Source organism: Cygnus olor, chromosome 3 (assembly GCF_009769625.2).
Source record: "Cygnus olor isolate bCygOlo1 chromosome 3, bCygOlo1.pri.v2, whole genome shotgun sequence".
NCBI classification, from domain to species: domain Eukaryota; kingdom Metazoa; phylum Chordata; class Aves; order Anseriformes; family Anatidae; genus Cygnus; species Cygnus olor.
In genome coordinates, this window is record NC_049171.1 from 3189643 (window position 1) to 3213316 (window position 23674).

At 48.1% G+C, this 23674-nt stretch overlaps 1 protein-coding gene across 1 annotated transcript in view; it reads right to left on the reverse strand.

The window, feature by feature from the left end:
• The window catches only part of XKR6 (XK related 6), a 153017-nt gene that overhangs the window by 49197 nt on the left and 80146 nt on the right, over nt 1-23674 (reverse strand). The window lies entirely within an intron of this gene.

A 23674-nucleotide genomic window follows, 5' to 3' on the forward strand; every position in this document is an offset into this window, starting at 1 on the left:
CCACACTGGGGCAATAGGAAGAGACAGGGATGGGAAGCTGCCACCACCTGATGGCCTCTGAATACGGTGGCCTCGGTGTCTTTAGACTTTGTTTTCAGCTTCAGAAAGCCACCAACCATCTGTGCCAGCCTGGGAAATGGGAGGAGGAAGAGCAATTGCAGCTCAAAGCGTTGTAGGCTGCCGGGGAGAGGTGGAAACCTCCCCACTGCACCACGACCTCTTCAGCCAGGTGGCTACACCAGGTTTCTGCAACTGCCCCAGCCCAGCAGTGGGTCAGAGGAGTAAAATCAGATGAAAGGGAGGACTTAGGAAGGAAGGAGGAAGTCGCGCTACTGCCTCGCTGTCCAGGATGCTGTGTGCACTTGTGGTCCCCAATCACGTCCAAAAAGACGCAGCAGAACAAGGAAAGGTTCAGAGAAGGGTAATGAAGGAGGTCATGGGGACAGAGCCATTTCTGCACAAAAAGCCACCACACAGGACAAGACTCTTCAACCCAGAAAAGGGACAAGTGGCATGATGTAAGATTAACAGCTTTAAAATCATGAGTGGTCTGCAATGAACGATTTTCCCATCAGGAGCATCATATGTAATGGTTAGGTGACAGTTCAAAACTAGCAAAGAGGGGATTCTGATTTTATTTTTTTACCCAGCACAGTTAAACTGGGCAACTCCTTCTCATGGGATACTCTGGCTGCAAACATCTAAAAAAAAACGAACAGACAAATTCAGCCACTGAGGAAAATTCTGTCAATGGTTATTAAGTTAACAGCACCACATCTGGCGCAGGGAGGAGCCTCCTGGGAAGCAGCAGCGTGTGCTCGCCTTGCTCCTCCACCACCCTGCGATTGCTCAGCCTGTGCCTGATGGACTTCAAAGCTGGCTGGCCCAGCACAGCTGTTCTTTTTTTTTTTGCAAACCTGAAATTTCTCTGCAAAATCCTCCCCAAAATTGAGTTAGCATCTTCATGGCGGCCTCAGCTGAGCCCGTTGCTTGTGATTGCAAAGAGGGCTCTTCCCATCACCAAAATCTTGGGCAGGGCTGGCTTTGCCCTGGCTTTGCCCTGGCTTTGCCCTGGCTCCCTGTTCCCTGCCTGAAACCCCAGACCTGCTCAGGGAGATGCTGTGTTGGCTGAGCTGTGTGTCCCCATCCCATCTTTCTTTTGCTCACAAATATCACCGCACCCACTCGACGCATGCCAGGTCCATGTCACGGGAGGGAGGTGGGCAGGAGGCATCAAAACCCTGTTCTCCAAACTATTCATCAGGAACTGTGGCAGCTGGCCCCAGACCTCGTAAATAACCTACAAGCCTTTCCACTCCCCACCTTGCACATTGGCTACTGCATAGATTAGGGGGTCCTTATCGGATGCTAATGCTTTTCTATTTCTATTCCTATTTCCTATTGATTGCAAGTAGAAATCTGATCTGTTGGAATGAAAGAAGGGGGGTAAAAGAGCAAGCTCTGGAGAAGCACACTTAGGTTACTCCTACTCAGCAGGTGCCAGACGAAAGAAACCCTGTGAAATTTCCCCAGGATTGTTAAAGTGTGGTGATAGTACGAAGTATTGCTGTGAGGTGGGCGAAGTGAGTGTGACAATTAAATACTTAATAAGTGACTCTTTGGGGTTTGTTTCTTCACGGATGCACAAATTGGGAGGTGGTGTTAGGAGGGCAGCAAGGAGCTCGTGATGTGATTGTAGGGTTTCCCACTCGAGAGCTTTGTCAGAGCCCCGTCTCGGGTTTTGGTTTCCAGCAAGCAATCCAGCCTTGACGCACACATGCAAATAATGGAAAAAAATCACAGTCCCTGTTGGTGATCTGTTCCCTTTTCTATCAGCCCACGCTGTTCAAAGCCGTGAATCTCCTTTCAGGTTGGAATTTGAGTGACACCACTTGCCAAACACAGGATCTCAGCTGGCGATTTTGTCTCTTACATCAGACCCTGCCTTTCCGAGAATGGTGCCCGTTCACAAAGTGGCTGTGCTTTTAGAAATCAGAAGTTCACCCACCGGAGCAGTTCTGACTTGGGAGACAGGAGCCATGGGAACCATTGTTAGCATTTCACAGTAGAGTGGGTTCACATTTTTTAATCAACATTTGCATGCTTTAAATTCATTTCTATTTTATTTTTATCCTTCTCCTTTCTTCTCTTATTTTCAGAGGACAAAAAGGAAGAGAAAAGAGAACTTTTTAATTAAACTTTTGAAGAAAAATGTAGCACAAAGCTCCTCTTTTTACTGCAGGAGATAAATCACTGCAAAGAGTTTGAAGAGCCCTCCCTGTCCCACTGCATTTGGCGTGCTGCGCCAGGGCCAACACACCCCAGAAGTGATCTGGGGTCCCAGGTCCAGGTCAAGGGCAGCACCAGATGAATTTAGGAGGGCACCAGATGAAATTAGCTCTCAGTGTCTGCTTCTCAGACCATGGACCCAGCTGAAGTAATGTGATGTTGGCCACCTCTTGGGCACCTCTGACAACTGAAGAGCATTGGAGGGCACATGCAGGTGTGCAACAGACCCTGCATTTGGCCAAAGATCTTCTGGGCAGAGAGACTGCACATGTGTTAGCAAATCAAGCCTCAAGACTGCTGCTCTCCCACCTGAACTTCTTTAGGATGGTTCTTGCTATAGATTTTGTCTCCTCTTAACAATTTTTGGCAGTCTTCAGGAATGAATGGGCAGGGACAATAGTTCTGATATGGTCACTCTGTTCTGGAGGGTAAGAAATGTAATAAAATGGATGTGGCCAAAGGGCTCTGTTTTATTTATTGAGTATGTATGTCACCAGAATTTCCTGATCTGCAATGCAGCGTGGCTGGCCTCCTCCTGGGAAATATCTTCCTATAGTCACTGGTAGAAATCTGGATTTTGGGAGAACCAGGAATGGGATATACTTCTCAGCTACTAAAGGTTTTGGGACTGATCCACATTCTTCAAAGGAAATATGAACTCTTAAGAGAAAGCTTAAAACCCCACAGGATTTCTATACAGAAATGTCATGATGTTTTTTCCTAGGAGCTGTGATTCAGATACTCCATATCTTCAGTCTCAGTGGGGTAAGGTTTCTTGGCAGACTTGCATTACAGGATGTTCCCCTCTGTATGTGCCATTATGGGGATAAAATCTAAAATCCTTTTTTGAACAAGCCATGGATGCACCTCGCATGTGCTCCTGCTCCCGGGCCACCCGGACTTTGTCTGGGTTGTCTCTGTCCTTGTGATTCTGGATGCAACTGCCAGGATGGGCATTTTGTAGCTTATTGAAAGCCTTGCAAGTAAAATGCTCTTGATGAGGCTCTTTGTACAAGCAGATGGAAGTGAGGCCATTGTCTATGCCTAAGCACAATGTCTCATTATAGTCAAGAGGGAAAAGAAAGAAAAAGAAAGAAAGAGAGAGAAAGAAAGAAAAAGAAAGAAAGAAAGAAAGAAAGAAAGAAAGAGAGAAAGAAAGAAAGAGAGAAAGAGAGAGAGAGAGAAAGAAAGAAAGAAAGAAAGAAAGAAAGAAAAAGAAAGAAAGAGAAAGAAAGAAAGAAGAAGAACAACAACAACAAGTAGAACAAGAAGAAGAAGAAGAAGAAGAAGAAGAACAAGAACAAGAAAAGGGAAAAGGGAAAAGGGAAAAGGGAAAAGGGAAAAATGAAGGGAATCTGCAAGAAAACCCACTGGGGGAAGATTTGAAGGCATCACATTGGCTTCTGACTACACACTGGGCTACCTTTAGCCATCACCACACAGCAGGAAGGCCTGGCTGGTCCAACAGGACAGAAACCTGCCCTGCTGGCTGGCTCCAAGTCAGCAATGACTGCAACCGTAGGGACGGCTATAAGCTCCAAGGAGGGCACTGGGAGGGAGGAGACCCCTTTTCTTTGCACAGTGAATCGTTCTGCAACACAGGGAAGGGATATCCTGACCCTGACCACGTTGATCTCCATGAGTAGTTTTGGTTATCGTTTGTCTAACAGCACTGAGAGTGAGTAACGCCCAAAGTGGCAGTGGTAAGGGTCAATTTGGGCTAGTCCTGCGTGTTTAGTACCACTTGAGGTGTCTTAAGAGGATCCCACCTGGCCTCCTGCTGCTGGGCCAGACAGGCATGGGGTTCCTACAGGCCCTATATGCAAGCTGCTGTCCTCAAGTGGATGTCTCTGGGTATCTCAAATGATGCAAGTCAAAGGTTTTTAGACAAAATGCTGAAGCTGGATAAGCAATAAGCAATGAATAATGCAATAAGCTGAGCTGAACCTTAGGTGTCTAGCATGCATGTGTCTACTTTTGAGTTTTTTGCCCCAAGTGCTCTCTGTAATCAACTGCGGAAAATGCATTTGTGCTATTTTAGATATACGTTTCCCTCCATTAACTGTAAAGGGGACTAGGTAACAGCTCAGAAATAAACGTCCATATTGCAGAGGTTTCCTTCTGGTCAGATGACCCCCACTGTTTATAGCTTCGTCTTTTTCCCAGAGGTAGATGATCTGCTCTGTTCATGGTGTTTATCCAAGCATCCCAGTTACTGCATGTTGTAGCCAATACTGCCTATTTTATCAAAAACATGGACGTCCTGAGTTGTGATTTGTTGTTGGCTTTCTTCTTTTTTTTTTTTAAACATGCAGAAAAATGAAGTCTTGTTCATGTCCATAGTGAAAGGGAAGGGCTAGCACACAAGACAACAAAGCATCAGCTATTAATAATAGCTGTAAAATAAAATAAAAAATAAAATAAAAATAAAAAGATGTAAAATAAACTCTGTATCACACCTCTCACTGTAGACTGTAACTGTGGACCTCCTCCTCCTCCTCCTTATACTCCAACTCTACAGGGGCTAAATCAATACTTTCCCAGAACTGGGATGCAAAGCTACAGAGATATCAGACAGGGATATTTCAGGGATTTTCAGGAGAAAACAACAACAACAAAATAGCCCTCTGCTATAGACTAATGATCAAGGCTTCTTCAAACCCTCCTTAGTTGGCTCATTAACCATCACCGAGCACAACGAACTGACCAAACACTTCTTCACCAGGGCCAGTGAGGGGCTTGCCACGCTTCCGCAGGCTTCAGAGCAGCATTTTGGTCATCGGACCCAATTCTGAGCAGTATGACAGCAGTCAGCCCTGCTATCAGCGAGACAGAGAGGGATGCTCTTCACCCCACGCTGGCCAGGAAGATCCTTGGATGTAGCGGATCACATCCTGGCCCGCGTCCCTTTGCGCAGGAGCATTTGCCTGTCAGATTAATACCGCACTCAGTGCAGCTTGTCACCACGCAGAAGGTGAGCCATGATAAGCCCAGCATCCGATAAAGCTGTCTTCAGCACTGACAGCTCATGTAACTTCCCAGGCTGTCGGCAGGGAAAGAACAGAAAGACATTTAGTGGGACTTTTCCAAAGTATTCCTTGGGCTTGCCGATGCTGCCACCAGTGGGGGGAAAGCCCACGGGTGAAGACCAGGACCAGCAGCAGGGAGCAGTGAGCAGTGTCAGCCTGGAATCCCCACCACAAAGTCTTCCCATCTGCCTTTACTTGGATATCAGCTTTGGTTGATAAGGGGAACTGCAAAGGACTTCCGTCAAGTACTTGGCTTTGTGTCGTGCAATATTCAGACGGAAAATCAGCCCAGTGCTGGTCAACGAAGCTCACGCTAAGTGGCTTCGCATGGTCTGGGTAATGGATCTCCTGCATGGTGAGGTTGCATAAACCCCAGAAATATGAGTTGGAAGAGACATCTGGAGGTCTCTGACCTTCTGCTCAAAGCCCAAGCCCAACTCCTGGTCAGTTCAGCCAAGGGGTGGGCTAACCGGGTTTTGGAAACCTCCAGGGATGGAGATTCCCCCATTCCCTGAGCATCTCCAGTGCTGCATGAGCTCTGGGTGAAAAGCTGCTCCTGATCCCCAGCCTGCAGCTCCCCCTGTCCTGGGGAGACCCCGCGTTAACTGAGAAATGGCAGGAGTCAAGGGAAGCGATGTAGGGTTTTGGGTAACAGGTTTGCATTAAAAGTAAAAAGGCATCACAGAAAGGGGAGAAAAGCGTAAGAATCACAGACTGGCATTTTAAAAACTAAGTGTTTCAACTTCCCTTCTCAGCAGTTAGCTTTAAACAAAAAGGGAAAAATCGCCCTGAAACAAAGGGATTTCTTTTTAGTACTCGAAAGCACAGCATGAGCTGCATAGGGAAGGGGAGGATCTGTCCTTTAAAGAGAGCAGGCAAAATCAGGCAGTAAAATCAGGGGTGGATCCCCCTGCATCCAATTTTCCTCCTGGCTTTGCACCCCTGCCTGCACCCTCTCGGCAGGCGGGTGTGCCTCTGCCCCTGCTGCATCCCTCTGCAACCCGCCACTTCTCCGACCACGCCATGCATTATGTCATCCTGCGAGGAGGAGCCGGGAAATTCCGGAACGACTGCTTCTTCGCTCCCAGCCCTTCTATTCAATCCCTCCTCCAACAGCACCGCTAAGGAGAAGCACTGGAAAAAGGAGTTTTCCCGCAGGGAAAAGGGGATCACGAGAGGATGTCCCACTCCAGGCTCTCTGGAGCAGCATCCCTTCTCCTGGGGCAGATTTTAGGGTGCTGCGGTGCTGCGGTGCGAGGTGTTTAACTCTCCTGCCGTGCACCAAAGCCCACACACTCCCGCTCGCAAGAAAACCCGTGTGCAGCACAGGGTGATGTCATCCCTTCCCCGCTCCCGAAATCCAGCCCCTCGCTGAACGGGCTGGGGTTATTCCGTCCCTTTTGACACATCTGATGATTTCTTTCTTTTTCTTTCCCCCTCCCACCTCTTTTTTTTTTTTTCCTCCTTTTTTTTTTTTTTCCACTCCGCTTTTTGCTTTTGCTGCGCAGTGACCAGGCTCCTGAGAAGCAGGTTGATTAAATTTCTATGCCTAGCAGCTTCCCTGGAGTCCACGTAATTTATGTAAATATGAGAGATAAGAAACGAGGGGGAATCACAAGAAAAATGGAGCATTAAGCCGCCAAGATCCATTAAATTCTCCATCACCCTTTCCAGAATCTCAATGTTCAGCCGTGCCGCCCCCATGTTTTCCCCCTGCCACATCAGCACGGATCAAATTAACACTCATCGAGCTGAGGAAATCCACGGGATCAGCCCTGCCTCCTGCCTAACATTTGGACTTAGCCCCGCCTGCAATGAATCAGCGCACGAAACGAGCCCTGTTTGAAAAAAAAAAAAAAGAACACCACAAAAAGCCAGGTGGTGCAGCCGGTTGCAGCCTTCTTGCCTTGCTGTACGGCAATGCACTGCGGAGCAGCTGGAGCTCCCCCCGGGCACAAAACGATGCAGGGCTCATCCCAAAGTACATAGGTATTAGGGGGTGAAAGATGATGAGCAGGGCTTCTCTGTTTCAGGTTAAGTGGGAGAGCCTCGGAGAGCATCCGTGCTGTCCGTGAATGTTGGTCTGAGCCCGCTGATGGGACTGGAGCCAGCAGTCCCTGGGGTTTGCCCCCCCCCAAAAGCCCTCTAACCCCAAATCCTGTGCTGGAAAGGAGAGGGAATAGGGCCAGCAGCTTGTTGCCCTCCTTCGGGCAGGGTCTGCCCTTCCTAATTCCAGCGTGGAGGCTCGGGAACTGCATCTTGCTGGGCTTAAACCCCTTCTCCATCCCATCCATCACCCAGCTCTGTAGGTAGGGCTTCACCACCGAATGTCTACATGAAATAGGGCCAAGATGTCAGCACTACAGCTGGGTGCTGACTTGTTAAACTGTGCTCAGGACCTTGATGGCCCACATGAGCATGTAGAGACCAAAAATGATCCCTGAGGTTGGTTTGGGAGGTGGCCTGGTTGGGGGACAAGTCCCGGTTGACCCTGTTTTGAAGGACACAAGGACAACAGGGACAGGAGACACGCTAGCATGGGTATGGCCAGGTTGCACCAGGAGGCCTCAGGGCCAGAAAACACTTCTCCAAATCTATTCCTAAGATGCACGACTTCAGAAACACATATCTTTCCCTCTCCAAAAGGATAGCGCTACTAATAATGCCACGGATCCTTTATTTAAGTTTTGCGCTCGCGGGCGGCACTTGAATTGGTTTTCTTAACAAGTGTGACAGATAGAAACGTCTCCTTAATGGAAGCAAAGACTCTCCAACAACTGCGTGATTTCAGGATCCTGGAGCTGCAGGGACAAATCCTGAGTGGTGATGAAGTCCCGAGAGCAGAAGTCATCAGCCCTGTCCCTAACCTGCAGCATTCCCTTGGGCGTTTCTGCCTCTACTGTTCTGCTCAGGGCATAATTAACCACTCCAATAATCAAATATCACCTTATAGATCTTTCAGTAGTCGTCCAGGATCGTAATCTAATTAAGACTACAAACGAGTTAATCACAGCTGATGAAGTCTTCTAAGAAAATTACACCCAAGACTTGGGCTCTTCTCTCCAAGCTGCAGATACTTTTGATAAAGCCCCAAAGCAGAGACTAAAATAATGAAGGCCAGATGGAGTGATGGGTATGAAAAACAAAACTACACAGGTTTCATAAAGAACTCGACCTACAATCTGCAGCTCGGAGTACTGAATTATTTGAGACAAATTTGATTTGACAGATCCCTTTGAAATATCTAATAATTTTACAAATCATTTTCCCCAGCACTCAGTGACCAGCAATCGAAAGAGACCTATTGAGTTTTTACCCTTGCGTGAACAAAAGCTCTAGCTTTCAGCTGTGGGTAAGTGAAACACGCTACCAAGACCGCCCTTGATCACAGACAAACAGGCCAAGGAGAAGTGACAATCTGTCTGAACTTCCAAATCAACGACGGCAACAGCACAGGCTGAAGTGCCCTGTAAATAATATGTGTGCCTGACATTTATGAGGGCTTGAAAGGTCTGTTCCCTGCCTTCGTCCCGTCCCGTGGACGCATCATTTGCTGTGCTATCATGCTAAAAATGACTACGGTCATTAGGAACAATTTATGCTTAGGAAAATAATTATGGTCATTAACGGGGCTGAAAGCAGACACCATTAGGAAACAGAGTTGCGACGGCCACCCGTGCGTGCGATGTGACTCACGTACGGGGCAATTCCAGGGTTCGTGTGGTCAGGCATCCCGACTAACTCATATTAAGGCTCAGAAGAGAGCCAAAAAGTGATATTGGAGAAAGGCCAACACAACCACAATGAGAAAAGCCACTGCAATGTCTTGGAGAGCTGGCTGAAAACACGGCATGGGTGGTAGCCACCAAGAGTCATGTTGACCACAAGGGTGTACAAAGAATGCCTCTGGTTTTAAGTCTACTCATAATTTTGGCTGTCAGTGGCTTGTAAATGAGCTCCTGCCAAACTACTGGACCATAACTTCACAGAAATACTACATCTGCAAAGATGTCTAAGCCAGTGGGTGAAATTTGGGCCAGCTGATGGCATTTGGGGATGGTTCAATGAAAGGCAGGACTCAGCATGGGCAGCTGCATGGAAGAGCTGGCTTGTCTTCTGGTGTAGCTATCCCAGTGGAAAAAATGGTGAAATGAAATCTTAAGGCATCCAATCGGACCACATTTTTAAGGCAGGACACATTCTGTGACCTGCAAAACACTGGACCAAGAAACTCAATGAGAATTGAAAGCCCTGCCTGGATTTCCTTGGGCTCCCTCTTCGTGTGAAAAGCCTGGGATTATCGGCAGTTAGTTAATAAAGCTCATTTGGGCTGTCTGGACAGTCTCCTAGAGATTTAATATATTACTTAACAAAAGAGTGAATTTGGAAAGGATATCACTTAGTGGAATTGGCCAGTGGTTGATTGATATCTACACCAGTGGTACAAATATGTGCTGTTTTCAATGAGCCCAATTAGGAAGGGAAGTTTATCTCAATGGCTTTCATATCCACGGCAAATCTCTCCCTTCCCAAGCACCATAGCATGAAGTCAGCCTCACTACGCCTACACCTCGGACATGGAGGTAGAAGCAGGGTACCCTGGCCCTACCTATGGTATTCACGACATGGATGGCCACATTTTCACTCTTTGTAGGACAGCAGTGTTGTCCCAGGGGTAGTCATACCATTGTGCATAACCCCAAAGCCACTTTCTGATGTGATATTCAGGAATAGTCACACTCACCCAAGTGCCAGCCACACCTTTGTTGCTCCCTAGTTCAAAGCACCTTCCTCCAAATAAACCTTGCTTGCAAGCACCTGGTGCTGCATTGACCTCAAGGATGAATTTTGCCGAGTCAGCAGCTGGGATCTTGTCGTGATTTAATTTGATAAATTAAGGAGCGTTTTAGTTAGCCTAACATTTACTCAGTGAGCCAAATTAAATTGATCCACAAGACCGTGCACAAACGCCTGACTGAAGGCCAAACTTTTGCTGGCCCCTCTCGTCTTGGGATTCCCTCTGGTGAAAGCGTCACCGAAGAGAGAGAGAAAGGTGCAAAAACTGCGGTGTGATGGGAAAAGAATGGGTTAATCCACCTCAAAAGACACAGTTCTGCCCAAATGAACTTTCTGCAAGCTGAGGAATGGCCGTTTGCCTTCAAGGCATCCCTTGGGTGAGAAGATGCAAGAGCGGCCAGCAACACTGAGGTGCCACCATCGGTAAGGCCCTAAGTGTTGGCAGGAGAAATACATTAAGGACACAAAGAGCTCAGAGGTTAGCAAAATAAACATGGTGGTACTTTCGGCTGACCAGGGAGCAGGGGGAATTACGGCGGCTGTAGCAGGCATCATGTCAAGCAGGACACCAAGGTTAAGTGGAGAGTCAGGCAGTGGTGCTGCCTCGCAGGCTGCCGCATCTCTATAAATAGTTCGTTTAATAAATAGGGTGTTTAGTCTTGCAAACGAGGAGTCCTTCCACGTTGCATTCCAGCATGTGGTATGTGGAACATGGTGGCTGGAGGCAGAATCACCAGACCTGCAGCATGAGAAAGACTAATTAACAGGAAAACAACCCGGCATCTCGAATGTGAAGATCAACAGGCAGCGTGGAGAGATTAAGGCAATCAGGAGCAAAGCTTGCCAGGGAGAAGAGCCCCCATACAGGCATGGGAGCAAGAACTAAGGCCAACTGCAGAGGTGAACATGGATAATGATACCTAAGAAATAATATATATTTTCAACACCGCATTGCTGGGGACAAGACTATACAAGAAATGAACAAGAGTGGTGCCAATGAAAACTTCCCAAAACGTAATTATTTGATGATTTGGGGACCCAAAGAAAAAATGGAGTAGGGTATCTCCAAGGTCCCTTGCAACCTCAAATACTCAGTGATTGTATGAAATGCCGGTAGCAGAGGATGTTGTGCCCACTGACTCATTGCCCATAGTCAAAGAGGAATGTGGGCTCAAAGTGTCACTTGCAAGGCAATAGAAAGGCAGCCTTGTTCAGAAAAACAGCCAAAAGTCTGACAATAAAGGCAAAATGCAGAGAAAGGTGTTGCTACCTGATGTCCCCAGACTTGCGTTCCCCAGTGAATGAGGCAACAGCTCAGCACTAGGCAGGCCAAGGAGCACAACTCTCCTCCCCATCGAGGATGGCTCCTTGCAGTACCGCCACGCAGGCACGGACAGTCCTCAGAGGTGGGTAAGGGAAGGCCAGACAAGATAAATACATTTAATACAATAAATACAATAAATACAGCCAGGGTCTGCATCCCTCGGTGTTGTGCTGCCCGTCAGCTCCCCATCAAACAGGGAGCTGGATGACGCCCTTGCTCACAGACGTACATCCCATGTATGCTTAGCATTCCTCCAGATTCAGGGCAGGATTGCTGAAATCCTCCTCTCTACGAGGGATTGGGGGAGCCGGGATTGGATTGTAGGGTTTTTGTTTGTTTGTTTGTTTTGGTGGGGGTATTTATTTATTTGCCTGCTTAGCCAAAAAGTATGCTAGGAATTAGGTTTTCAAAAGCTCTCAGAATCAGCAACAATCTGCTCCATAATTGATTTCGGAGGTATAACCCCGTTGACTCCAATGGGAGCTGAGATAGCCCAGTGCTGAGCTGCTTTGGAAAATCCAGCCCTAAAAGCATAAATTCTATTAATCTTTTTTAAAAGATTTTTACAAAAACTATCACTGTGCACATTATCACAGGCTTTCGGCACAGCTCCCACAAAGCCAAAGACATTTTCTCTGCATCTTGTGAGGCAGTCATAAAGAACCTACTGTCCACGTTATTGAGCTCCTGTAGATATTTCTTTGTCCTTTACTTGCGGCTGCAGCCTAACAGTTGTGACAGATTTCATTTAAGGTCCTTTATTTACAGCTACGATGCACTATCATTTAATCTGCCCTGTCCATCCCGCTTCATGTGGCTAACTGCACGCCGGCTGGTTTGTTGGTCTGCTGCCAAGGATGGGGGACACAAGGAGCAAAACCCAGCAGAGATCTAGAACCAGACAGCTAATGACATTTTCCCTCTCCCACAGGTGAATAGTGGGTGCCATATTGTCTTCTCCACTGTTGAGTCTTCCCTGGGCACTTGAAATTTCTGATCAGGATGCAAGGTGGGTGGACCACTTTGGAGCAAAACGTAGTCTTGAGTCTTGTTGCTGAGCACATCTCTCCTGCACTGCTTCTCCTGTCCGAATCCACCTCATCGAGGTGACCAGAGGTGGTGGGATGCTGCAGGCTGCCCTGCACGGGGCATCTCCCTCGATGGGCAAGCAGCCCTCTCTCGATCACCCAGGACCTGAGCAGTGAACATCACCTTCCAAACATTGGGCCCTGCAGTTGGGTCATATCCTGGAGCATGCTGCAGTGGTATCTCATCCCTGTCTGTATGGGAAGCCAGATCTGGGTGGTGTGATGGATCGCTCGGTGATCTCCTGAACCCAGTGGCCAGGTAATGCAGGATGCCTGAATTAGTCTCCCCTGATAGGTGGCCCCTATGATCATAACCCCATAGAGAAACTCCGAGACACCATCTGAAGCAAAGGGATGCTTCTAGTGTTTGAAGACTTGCCTATGGCTAAACTCTTGGTGTGGTGCCATGCCACAGAGTGGGCGACTCAGGATTGCTGGGTGATGGTCAGGATGCCTGCCACTTCTTTGGGAAGTTGCCCTAATGAAGGTGGAATGGAGATGCTATTCAAGTTTTGTCCGCTTCTTGTCCATGAAGACAAGGTCTTGTCAAGCTATGTGCCAGGTGTGTCTGCACCTCAGGACGCACACTAATAGATGGGCCACACCATCAGGCTCCCCACCAGTGGCAATACAACTTCTCCATGCTGAAGTTCCCCTCTCTCCAACATACAGCTCAAATCTCCAAATCGTAGAATCGCAGAATCATTAAGGTTGGAAGAGACATCCAAGATCATCTGGTCCAATCATAACCCCACCACCAATGTCACCCACTAAACCATGTCCCTAAGCACCACGTCCAACCTCTCCTTGAACACCCCCAGGGACGGTGACGCCACCACCTCCCTGGGCGACCCGTCCCAATGCCTGACTGCTCTTTCTGAGAAGAAATGTCTCCTCATTTCCAACCTGAACCTCCCCTGGCACAACTTGAGGCCATTCCCTCTAGTCCTGGCACTAGTTACCTGCAAGAAAAGGTTGACCCCCAGCTCCCCACACCTTCCTTTCAGGTAGCTGCAGAGAGCAATAAGGTCTCCCCTGAGCCTCCTCTTCTCCAGACTAAACAACCCCAGAGAAATGGCTATGTTGCGCTGTGAGTGTCATCATGTAGTTCGACCATCCTGCCTGTCCGCATGCACCTTGTGCTATAAAGCACTTGGGACCCCCACGGAGGAGCATGTTTGAGAGCTGGGTCCCACCACAGCAAGCTATATTAGCAGCACGGCTCCTGGGAGAAGATCTGTGCTCCCCCACACACACCCCCGGCACATCCCCAAAGCAGCACCCTTCACTCAGTGAGCTGCTTTGCTTTCCTTGCTGCGGACCCAGTTGAGAAAGCCTGGCCAGTATCTTCCCAGGACCAGCATCACCATAATCGCTCCCCTAGGGAGCACATCACAGGGAAGCTAATGCGAAAAGATGGGCCTCGCCATCCTCTGTTCCAAAAGTGACGAATATCTCTGGTCATCTTCATCTCTTGAGGACTGAGTCCCACAGCCGAAGGGCAGCTGAGCAGAAGGTCTGACCTTCCTGTGCTTGGAAAGTTTACCCGAGGCCTTGCTAATGCCAGCTTCCCCGCAGAGCTGAGCTGTCTCTGTTGGTCACATCATGGGGACAGAAGACAGATGAGCTTACAGAGCTTCCCCTTCACACTTTCCTTATGCACCCTGTACACCCCAACCCTGTCGTTTGTCTGCTGCAAAACCTGGGGGAGGTTTCAGACCATGAAGAAGCACTTTCCTTTTTGTTATTCCACCTTTAAGGATGATCCCTGCCCTGTGCTAACTCCAAAAGGGCACCTAGGAACCACTTGGGACAGTGCTGCTGGCCCCAGAGCCAGTCCTGGCACTGCTTAATTCACCCATACAGCTGTCGTCTGCACGTGAAACGTGAAATACCTTGGAAGTGAAATACTTCAAAGACATGTCTCAACATAGAAGTCATGTTTTACGCTGTCTGGAAAGCTTGCAGGAGTTTCTTGGAAGCAAAAGCAAATCCCAATAATTTAGGAAGAGCACTTGCTACTAGGCCTCAAACCAGAGGCGGGTCACTTCACATCTGCTTGTTTTCCTGTCATCGGTGCCCCACGATCCCACTCACTCAGCAATTCTCACTTCTTACTCTGAGGTGTGTATCCTACTCTGACAGCACAGCGATTTTCTTTACACTGCTCTGGAGCTGGAAACCCCCGTGGCAGAGCACAGGGTTCTGTGCCCAGGCACTTGGCTGCAGATCAGTTACTGATGGGACCTCTTCTTTCTCCATGAAGAAATCAGAATACTGCTTGCAGTTCCCCTTCCTGCACTCAGGAATTTGCTTAATTCACGCCACTGAGCACTTTTTCCAACAGAGAACATCCCATTGAGCCGAAGAAAGCAACACGAAGGGGAAGAACCATTCCCCATGGTGTTTTGGCCCATTCCTGCAACAGATGCAGGAGACCATGAGCTCTCTCTGCCAAGGTCTGAGCTGTCACCCTGTGCACTAACACGATGTCTGACACAGGATCAGAGAAATGAGAGGTTCAGCTTTGTCCTCCTGCCTTGGCAAGCCTTGGCATTCCCAAGAAAATGTGTAGCTGCTCCTCGCAGCGCTTGATGCTTTGGTTTTCTACAGTGCGGCCTACAAGCAAGAGGTGAATTAGCCTTGACCCAAGCAAGCCCCCCAACAGGGATCACCACCAAGGAGCAGACAACCTCCTGAGGTCCCTTCCAACCTCAGCCTTTCTGTCATTTTGTTATTCTGGCATGCAGCAGAGTTCTCCTACTACTGACAGCACTGGAAGTGGAAGAAATGTGCCAAGAGCTATGCAGTGAATCGGTGGCAGAGTGGGGAAAAGATGAAGAATCAGCAAAGTTTCTAACCAGGCTGATAGCTTTCATTTAATTAGGCTCCTGATGGCCAATGACAGCAGAATAGGCTGCCTTTTTTTCCTTTTCTTTTTTTCCTTTTTTGGCCTTTTTCTCCTAGATTGATTCCTAAGAGGAGTGGCTTTGTTACTGTCACCTGCTACGAAATTCATGCTTCCTTGAAATTCTAAAATTCTTCAGATATAGAAAAAAAATCAGCAGAAATGCAGAAACATTACGTTATTGATTCATTAACTTTCACACCAGTTGTCAAAATATTAGTAAAGGATCAGCTGCTATGGTCATAACGGAGCTCTCCCAGCCCCTTCTCCTAGTCTGGCTGCCCTTCTATGAAATTTTCTCTGTAGATTTATTTTCACGGGAAAAAATCACTCCGATTACAGCAGGAAGAGAGTTTAGAGCAGAAGAGCTATTTCCCAGCGGTGCTGAGGGCTCTTACACTCTATCACATCATGGCAACTTAAAATATTACTGTACATCAGCTCAGACTCAGCTATTGCTCACGTGTGTGTTTTTTACTCAGAGGCAGGTATTGCTATGTGACTTTATCATTGTCTCTGATAAAGGAAATTAAGTTGAATTCCTTTGAATTTTCTACAGGCTTGCCTCCATATCCGATGGTTAGAAGGGCTCGGTTGATTTGTACTCATTTCTTAACCTGGTTTTGTGGCGGGGTCCCAGGTGGATTGAACTAATTTGGAATAAGGCGTGTCAGATTCTGCAATAAGAGCATCAACACAGGGAATTAATTATGAACCACTAATGTCAAGTACGTAGTCCAGAATAAGTCCTTGGATAGATGAGGCTTAAGGCCAGCTCTAGTTTTTCTCAAAAGCAGATTTTTCCCCTTGGTCCATCCCTTGATCTGTCTATCAGGAAATACACAGATATTTTGCTTTTGCCTCATTTCAGCCCTTGATCCTTCAGCTCTGTGAATGGGATGCTCAAGGCCCTTCACACATTTAGGGTTTGATCTTGCCCTTTAAATCACTATACTTACTTTGTCTAAAAGAGGTTACTCAGACCACAGCCCCCACTTGACCAGAGTTCAACCCAGTCCAACAAGTTCAAATACAGATTTCCTCAAGCCTTCTTAAAGCCTGGCTCCCTGGGAGCACCCTGAAAACCTGAACCAATGGAAAGTGTGATTGTCCATGTAAGCAAATTTCTCTGCATTCAACTCCTGTGCACATACCCTCTCCCAGTATTTATTTAATTTTGAGTCTAAAATGGGTCATTTATTCAGAATATGCATGTCTGGGTATTTAACTCACCTATTTTAGAAAACAATCAGACTGACTTTCTGCAGGAGACAGTGTGAAGGTCTCCAAAGAGGATTTTCCCTTTTTTTTTCCAAAATAAACACCACTGATTTCCCTTGGGAAAATCAAGCCATCTTCAGGCACACAGCCACGATTCTTCTACATTTTCTATCTACCTCTCTACATACACAACAGGGAGGTTGGAATTAGACGATGTTTAAGGCTCCTTCCAACCCAAACCATTCTGTGAATCTATGATTTTAGGTCCCCACTCATGTTCCACCCAAACAATTCCCGGACCCCTCGGCAAACTTCACACCTCAAGATCACTGCCTAGCATATATGGACTTGCTTTTCTCCAGCGTGTGTCATCGTCCCCATTCAGGCAAACTCAGTGGCCCTCAATGGTTGAAGGACAATGTCCCAGGACAAGGCCATGGCCCTAACCAACAGCACCAGGCTCTGCTTTGAAACTAACCCAAAGACACAAGCAACCAGGAAGGCGTTCAGCAATAAGCATCCCATCGAGGCTTAGACGAAAATTCCTGGAAACAGAGAAATCCTGACTGTGGCCGTGAATTCTTCCACACTAAGAACTCCACAAACTTTGTTTTTTCTTCCTTCCCATCAACCCCCCATCTTTCTTATGAACAAAAGCATTGATGGAGCTTAAAAAGATTAATTACCTGATCTGCATACTTAATGAAGCTCAAATACTTCATAAATGCAACATAAGTTTTAACACTATTTAATGGTATGCATTAATTAATAATTCTTTAAAGATGTCAAACATTTGTAGATTTAAAAACTTTATAACTTTCAATAAATTCACTGGGGCTTAATGAATTCATCCAGATTTATGCAGCTTCTGAAACGTGCTCCATCTCAAACAAATTCATTAATGTATGCAGGTTTAAAAGAAAGGAAGAAAGAAAAGAAGGAAGAAAGAAAAAGGGTAAAAAAAAAAGAGACAATTTATTAAGTCTTTATTTAATGGGAAATAGACATATGAAATCGTGTCAGTATTTCATTATGTCACTTGATTGATTTTTCAAGCAGTTCTGCGGAAGAACTTTTGATGCGATGAGGGGCAGGGAGTTCATAAGCTAAGCAAGGCCCAGGCTGGGTTGACACCCTCCAGAACAAATTTGCGGTCATCCCTTTTAATTTGGGTTGGGTGAAACAGTCCAAAATGGGGGTTCATCCCCAAGGGAGGGACAGAGACCCGAAATGGCCAAACTGCATCCTAGGAGGTCATGGGCCAGAGGTTAACACTGAGCTGACCTGGGACATTTTGATTCAGGAATGCCAAAATATCCAGAAAGTGAAAATCCCCCTTGCTAAACAATTTTCTGCAAAGAGAAAGGTTGTTCAGCAGAACAAATAGGTACGGAATCTCAGCTTCCCTCTCCCAGTCTGAGAAGAAAATAAGAGGTGAGATATTAACATTTTCTCTTAGGCAGAATTTGATTTTCTGTCAGTTCTGGAATTTTTACTAATTCAGAAGATGGACTCTTTACATCTCATTTACTAAAGCAATCTTAATTATTTGTATTAGGATAGTAGTTACGTTCCCTCCTTAGAAAAGGGATAACACACAGCTGGAATCAGTCTTGCCCTAGACAATTTATGGGTATTAGTGAAAATGGGGTATTTCACTGGAGTGTTTGAAACCTTCAGTTTAATTAAAACAGAGGAGATCCTTCTTTGATTTCCCACTGCATTAGGATTAATAACCTCCAAAATATTTTTCTTATTCTACAGGATGATGTTTTGACTTTTGGCAATCAGACGGCTGCAATAATATCAGCAAAATGAGGACTCTCAGTTAATGTATGTGTGAGTATATGTACTTAACATAGATATATGTCTCTATACGCATCTATATCTGCATTTGTATTTATAACCGTATTCAGTCATAGGGAGAGTCAAGCAGCTATAGATATATATGCATCAACATATACACACACGCAATCTAATAAATATATTTTGCTAGTGTTATTTTTGAAACAAAGTATTTCAGAAATCCAGTCCCACAAACATATCCTAAAGGTCAGCTTCTTGTCTCCGTCTGGTACAAACACAAAGTCTGGATATGCCATTTTCCCCCCACTTTTGGTAATTCCAAGTTTCAGAGAAGCTCTTTGCATAGAGAAAAGCACGTGTGAGAGGCAGGGGCAGGGCTGAAGGAAGAGCAAGGGGAAGGGAACAGAGCATAACTCATCCTCACGGGCAACCACGTCTACAAGTAACTTGCTCTTTATCTCAAAACAACCTCCCATGCTCATGGTGGAAAACAGACAAGAGGGACTGTAAAACCAATGAGAAGAGGAAAGAGCCCTTGCTCCAGCTTCTTCGGGGAGTTATTGATTCTCTAATGCACCTCGCAAGCCTTCCAGACAAGACCACTCATCCCATCTGCAAGATACTGGGTATATAAATCTCCGGGGACAGCTGCTGAAGCACTGTCCCTGCCTTGGGAAAGGAGGAGAGGTCATGCCAACGGGCTCCTGGATGGTGGGGCTGGAGAAGCAACCCCAGGGCCGCTCACAGCCACCACAGGTTTGTTGCCTTTTCTTAGTCATAGTCACCACATGGCCAAACGATGGCCTCTGTTTGGAAAGATACCGTGGCATGTTCTAGGTGGTGTTCAAGGGCTACTCCATCACAGAGGCTTGCTGAGGTCACAGTGGCCACCATTGCCCCGCCTTTGCCACAGGCCCTATAAAACAGCCCCCCCTGCAGCTGGCCCACTACTCGCTGAGCATTTAGGCCCTTTGACTGCCAGCTTGTGCGGCAGGAAGACCAGAAGCAGCAAGGCAAGCGGCAGGCCTCCTTGGTGTGCGAGGACAGCAATGCAGTCCGGTGAAGCACCAAGAAGGAAGGCACCTGACCAGAAGGAGATGTGTCGTGGGCAGAGGGACAGCGCCGGCGGCACAAGAGACACCAGTGCCCAAGGGACCTCTGGCGCCCAGCCCACAGACAGACACAGGCGGTGCCATTGGCACCACAACGATGCGGGGAACAGGCCGGCCCCTCAAACACCTAGCGACAGGGGGCCTGGGGCTTACCATAGGAGCAACGGTGACGTGGGGCGAAGGCAGGAACATCAGGCAGAGAGCCACGGGGAGCAGAGGTGTGCCCATAGTCCGGAGCACACTGCGGGACCCAGTAATGGCCGTAAACCAGATGGCAGCATCGGACCCATGCATGAAAATCAAGCCGACAGTGGCATGGGACCAAGACATGGAACTGGACGACCCCCTGGTTCAGCACCCTGGACTGAAAACTTTCCTGATGGAAGGCATCCCGTTTGGGCAGTCCCGGGCAAGGACTGGCTTAGCCTCCTGCCCAACACCATGGAGCCCATGGAGATGGATCCACCAGATGTGGAGGAACGGATGGAAGTGGATCCACCTCTGCCAGAACAGGCCTGGGACTGCTGTGGCATGTCTTTGCACTCTGCCATCCGAGTGCACCAACAGCATCGCAGGAGTGCCCAGCGAGCCCCCTACTCGTTGCTCAGGCTCCATCACAAGCGTTAGCTTGGAACCACCAAGCACCACGGACATCCCGCAGGCTTACCTGCAAGATGTCCTGGCAATAAACAGCTCTTGCCGATTCTCAGGGGTTGTGTGAGTACTTCTTTTTTTTTTGGGGGGGGGGGGCGGGGAATGGGCTAAAGCTGCGCCAGGGGAGGTTTAGGCTGGATATTAGGAAGAACTTCTTTACTGAAAGGGTTGTTAGGCATTGGAATGGGCTGCCCAGGGAAGTGGTTGAGTCACCATCCCTAGAGGTCTTGAAAAGATGTTTAGATTTAGAGCTTAGTGGTATGGTTTAGTGTAGGACTTGTTAGTGTTAGGTCAGAGGTTGGACTAGGTGATCTTGGAGGTCTCTTCCAACCTAGGTGATTCTGTGATTCTGTGATTCACTCCACAGGCTCCAGGACAAACTCTGGTAACAGTATTCAGGGGGCCCACAAGAAAGCTGATGTTGATGTAACTTATGTGCATCTTCTTGTTCCCTCTGTCCTCTGAGAGAGTCAAAGAGCGAGGCATCAAACCAAAGGTCCCTCTGGAGGCCTCCTCTCTCCAGAAATGACCAGTAGCAGGTGCCTAGGGATGCTTTACAAAGTGATCTTCTCCTTCTCCTCCTTCTTCTGCAGCACAGGGGCCCTGCGATGTGCAGGCCGCAAAGACATCCGCAGGTGGACATGACCCCATGGACATCCCTGTTCCTCATTTGGAGAGATCTCCAGCCTCAGCCTCCACAGCTCCCCGCAGCACCGAGTGCCACCCCGCGCTGTTTGAGGCTCACTCCTGATCTCGTTGTCCCTGGTTCTTCCCCTGTGAACCTCCACGGTGTTACAGAACAGTCACTCAAGCGACTTTGTTCCCTTTGATCCTCAAGTCATTCATCCTAAAGGGAACTGAGCCTTCAGGAGGCACCCCAGGCTGTGATCCCAAAATCAGACACGAGTCCCAGTCCCAAATTAGCTACTGATCTGCTGACAGGTATTGCTTACCTCAGGTGACCCGTATCCTTCAGGACAAGGATCACAATGATTCTGTCTCTAAAAATGCAGCGCAGCGAGGCTCCAACCTCGGCCCCCGCAAGTTCCTGCCACGCAAACCAAATCCTAGCAAAAACGTCTCAGATCTGCCATCCCTGGTGAGGAGGAGGACATCTATGCCCCATTTAATGCAGGCAGAAGCCCCATTATCCTCTGTCCTGATCTTCCTCCCCAAGCAATTCCCATTCCCAGCACCCCTGGGGTGCCCTGCCCACGTTCTCCCCCCCAGCTTTATGGCTGCCTGCCATCCATATGGAGGTTCTGGCGCAGCTGTCCTGTGATCTGGGGCAGGTTTTAACCCACCCGAAGGGGTCCCACAGGATGTAGGTATGGCACGTTTGGTTTTATGGGGTTTGGGGTTCCCAAACGGCTCTGCAGCATGGTGCTGCCCCACCGCCGAAGGAGCTGTGCAGTGCCTTCTGCTCTGTGTTCTCGGCCCCACTTGAAGGCTTGGGTACTTGCTGTTCTGAAGCTGGGGTGATAAAAACAAGAAGTCTGTGGCCTTTTTGGATAATCTAATAAAGACTTTGGTGCTTTTCGGGTGTCAGCTGCTGCCAGTAAGCAGTGTTTCCCAGCTGCTAAGTCACAAATAGCTTGAAAAATATTTTCAGTCCTTGCTCCCCCAGAATGGACAATCTTTAAAAAAAATATAAAATATATCCGAATTATCAGAATGACCCCAGATATCTCTTGTAAGGAGTTCAGTTAGGTGTTGGGTTTGGGTTGTCTGTAGCTCTTTGCTCCCTCCTCCAGGTTTCTGCCTCCCTCCCTCTTTTCCGCAGCCGCCTCCACATGTCTGGGACAGGTCACTGCTGCGAAAAAAGGCCACTCACTGTCACCCCTTGCCTTGGCCTCCCCTGGGTGCCACCCCTGTGGCCTTGACCTCCAAACTGCTCCCCTCGCCAGGATTTCAGGACCAGCTATTCTGGCACTTACTTAAGTGAATGCCAAGCACAGTGCCAGCGTCCTCGTCATTATAAGCGGAAAAAAGGCCAGCTGAAACCAACATGAGCATGCCCATGCAGCTGTTTGCATCGGTTTAAATAAAAATACATCTCCGGGCTCCTCCTCCAGCTCAGCCCCTAAGATCAATTCCACACCACCAAGTCCTCCCTTGACAAAGGGTGGCTGCCAAAGTCATCTCAGCAACCTCCTGGGTTGGTTCTTTTGGGCTTTGGCCCATTTGGGGTCAAAGCTGTGTCAGTGACCACAGCATCACTTCAGTAGTGTGGACAGAATCACAGAGTCATTCAGGTTGGAAAAGCCCTCCAAGATCATCTGGTCCAACCATCCCCCTACCACCAATGTCACCCACTAAACCATGTCCCTAAGCACCACGTCCAACCTCTCCTTGAACACCCCCAGGGACGGTGACGCCACCACCTCCCTGGGCAACCCGTCCCAATGCCTGACTGCTCTTTCTGAGAAGAAATGTCTCCTCATTTCCAACCTGAACCTCCCCTGGCACAACCTGAGGCCATTCCCTCTGGTCCTATCACTAGTTATCTGTGAGGAAAGGCCGACCCCCAGCTCCCCACACCTTCCTTTCAGGTAGTTGGAGAGGGCAACATGTAGAGAACTGCATGGCCCCATTTAGGTTGGGGTTGCCCCAAGGCTGGGAAAACGGGAAGAGGAAAGGTTTTCCTCTAGTAGCAGGGTAAGCTGTCCACGTACTCTCATGGCAGGCCTCCTGTGTCATGAAATAAAAATTTGGGCGCGTAGCAAGGACGTGACCACACACAGGGACGAGGGGAGCAGCGCATGGGCCACCAGGGTGGAGGGAACTGGCAAACGACCATGGACCTCCGGCATCTTTGGCCCCATTTATAGGGACAATGAGGGCAAAAGCCCCCTCAGACTGTGAAATGCAGGTGGAGGGCCAGCAGGCCGCAGGTCTGAGCACCTGGCTGGATCTGCTGGTTGGGTTTCATGCATGGAGAAGGCCCCTTGCCTTCCCCAAAGTCCCTATACCAGTCCTCAAGTCTGTTGAGGAACCTAGCCAACAACCCTTTGGCCAACAAAACCCTGATGGGAGCCAGCAGGGTTTGGCCACATCCATATCACTAAACCTTTGTGGCCTGCGAAGAAGGGTACCTACATCTGAGACCAATTTGTGCGAACAAGCATTACCTGGGGCAGTAAATAAATAAAATAAATGTTTTATAAATATAATAAAATTAACTAAATGAATAAAAGGATTTTTTACTTATCACATAACATCCTTTGGATTGAAAAAAGGAAAAACACGCAGTAACCCTACCTAGAAATGTCATGCTCGTTGGGCTTGGCCAACTGGTGGCAGTGTCCCGGTGACAACCCAGGCCATGGAAAGCCAGGAGGCACCCACACGGAGCCCGGCGAGCGAGAGCAAAGCCTCTGTAACTCAGCTGAGAATATTTTTAATTGCAATAACCGGATGGCTTGGTCTACAAAACCCTGCTGCAG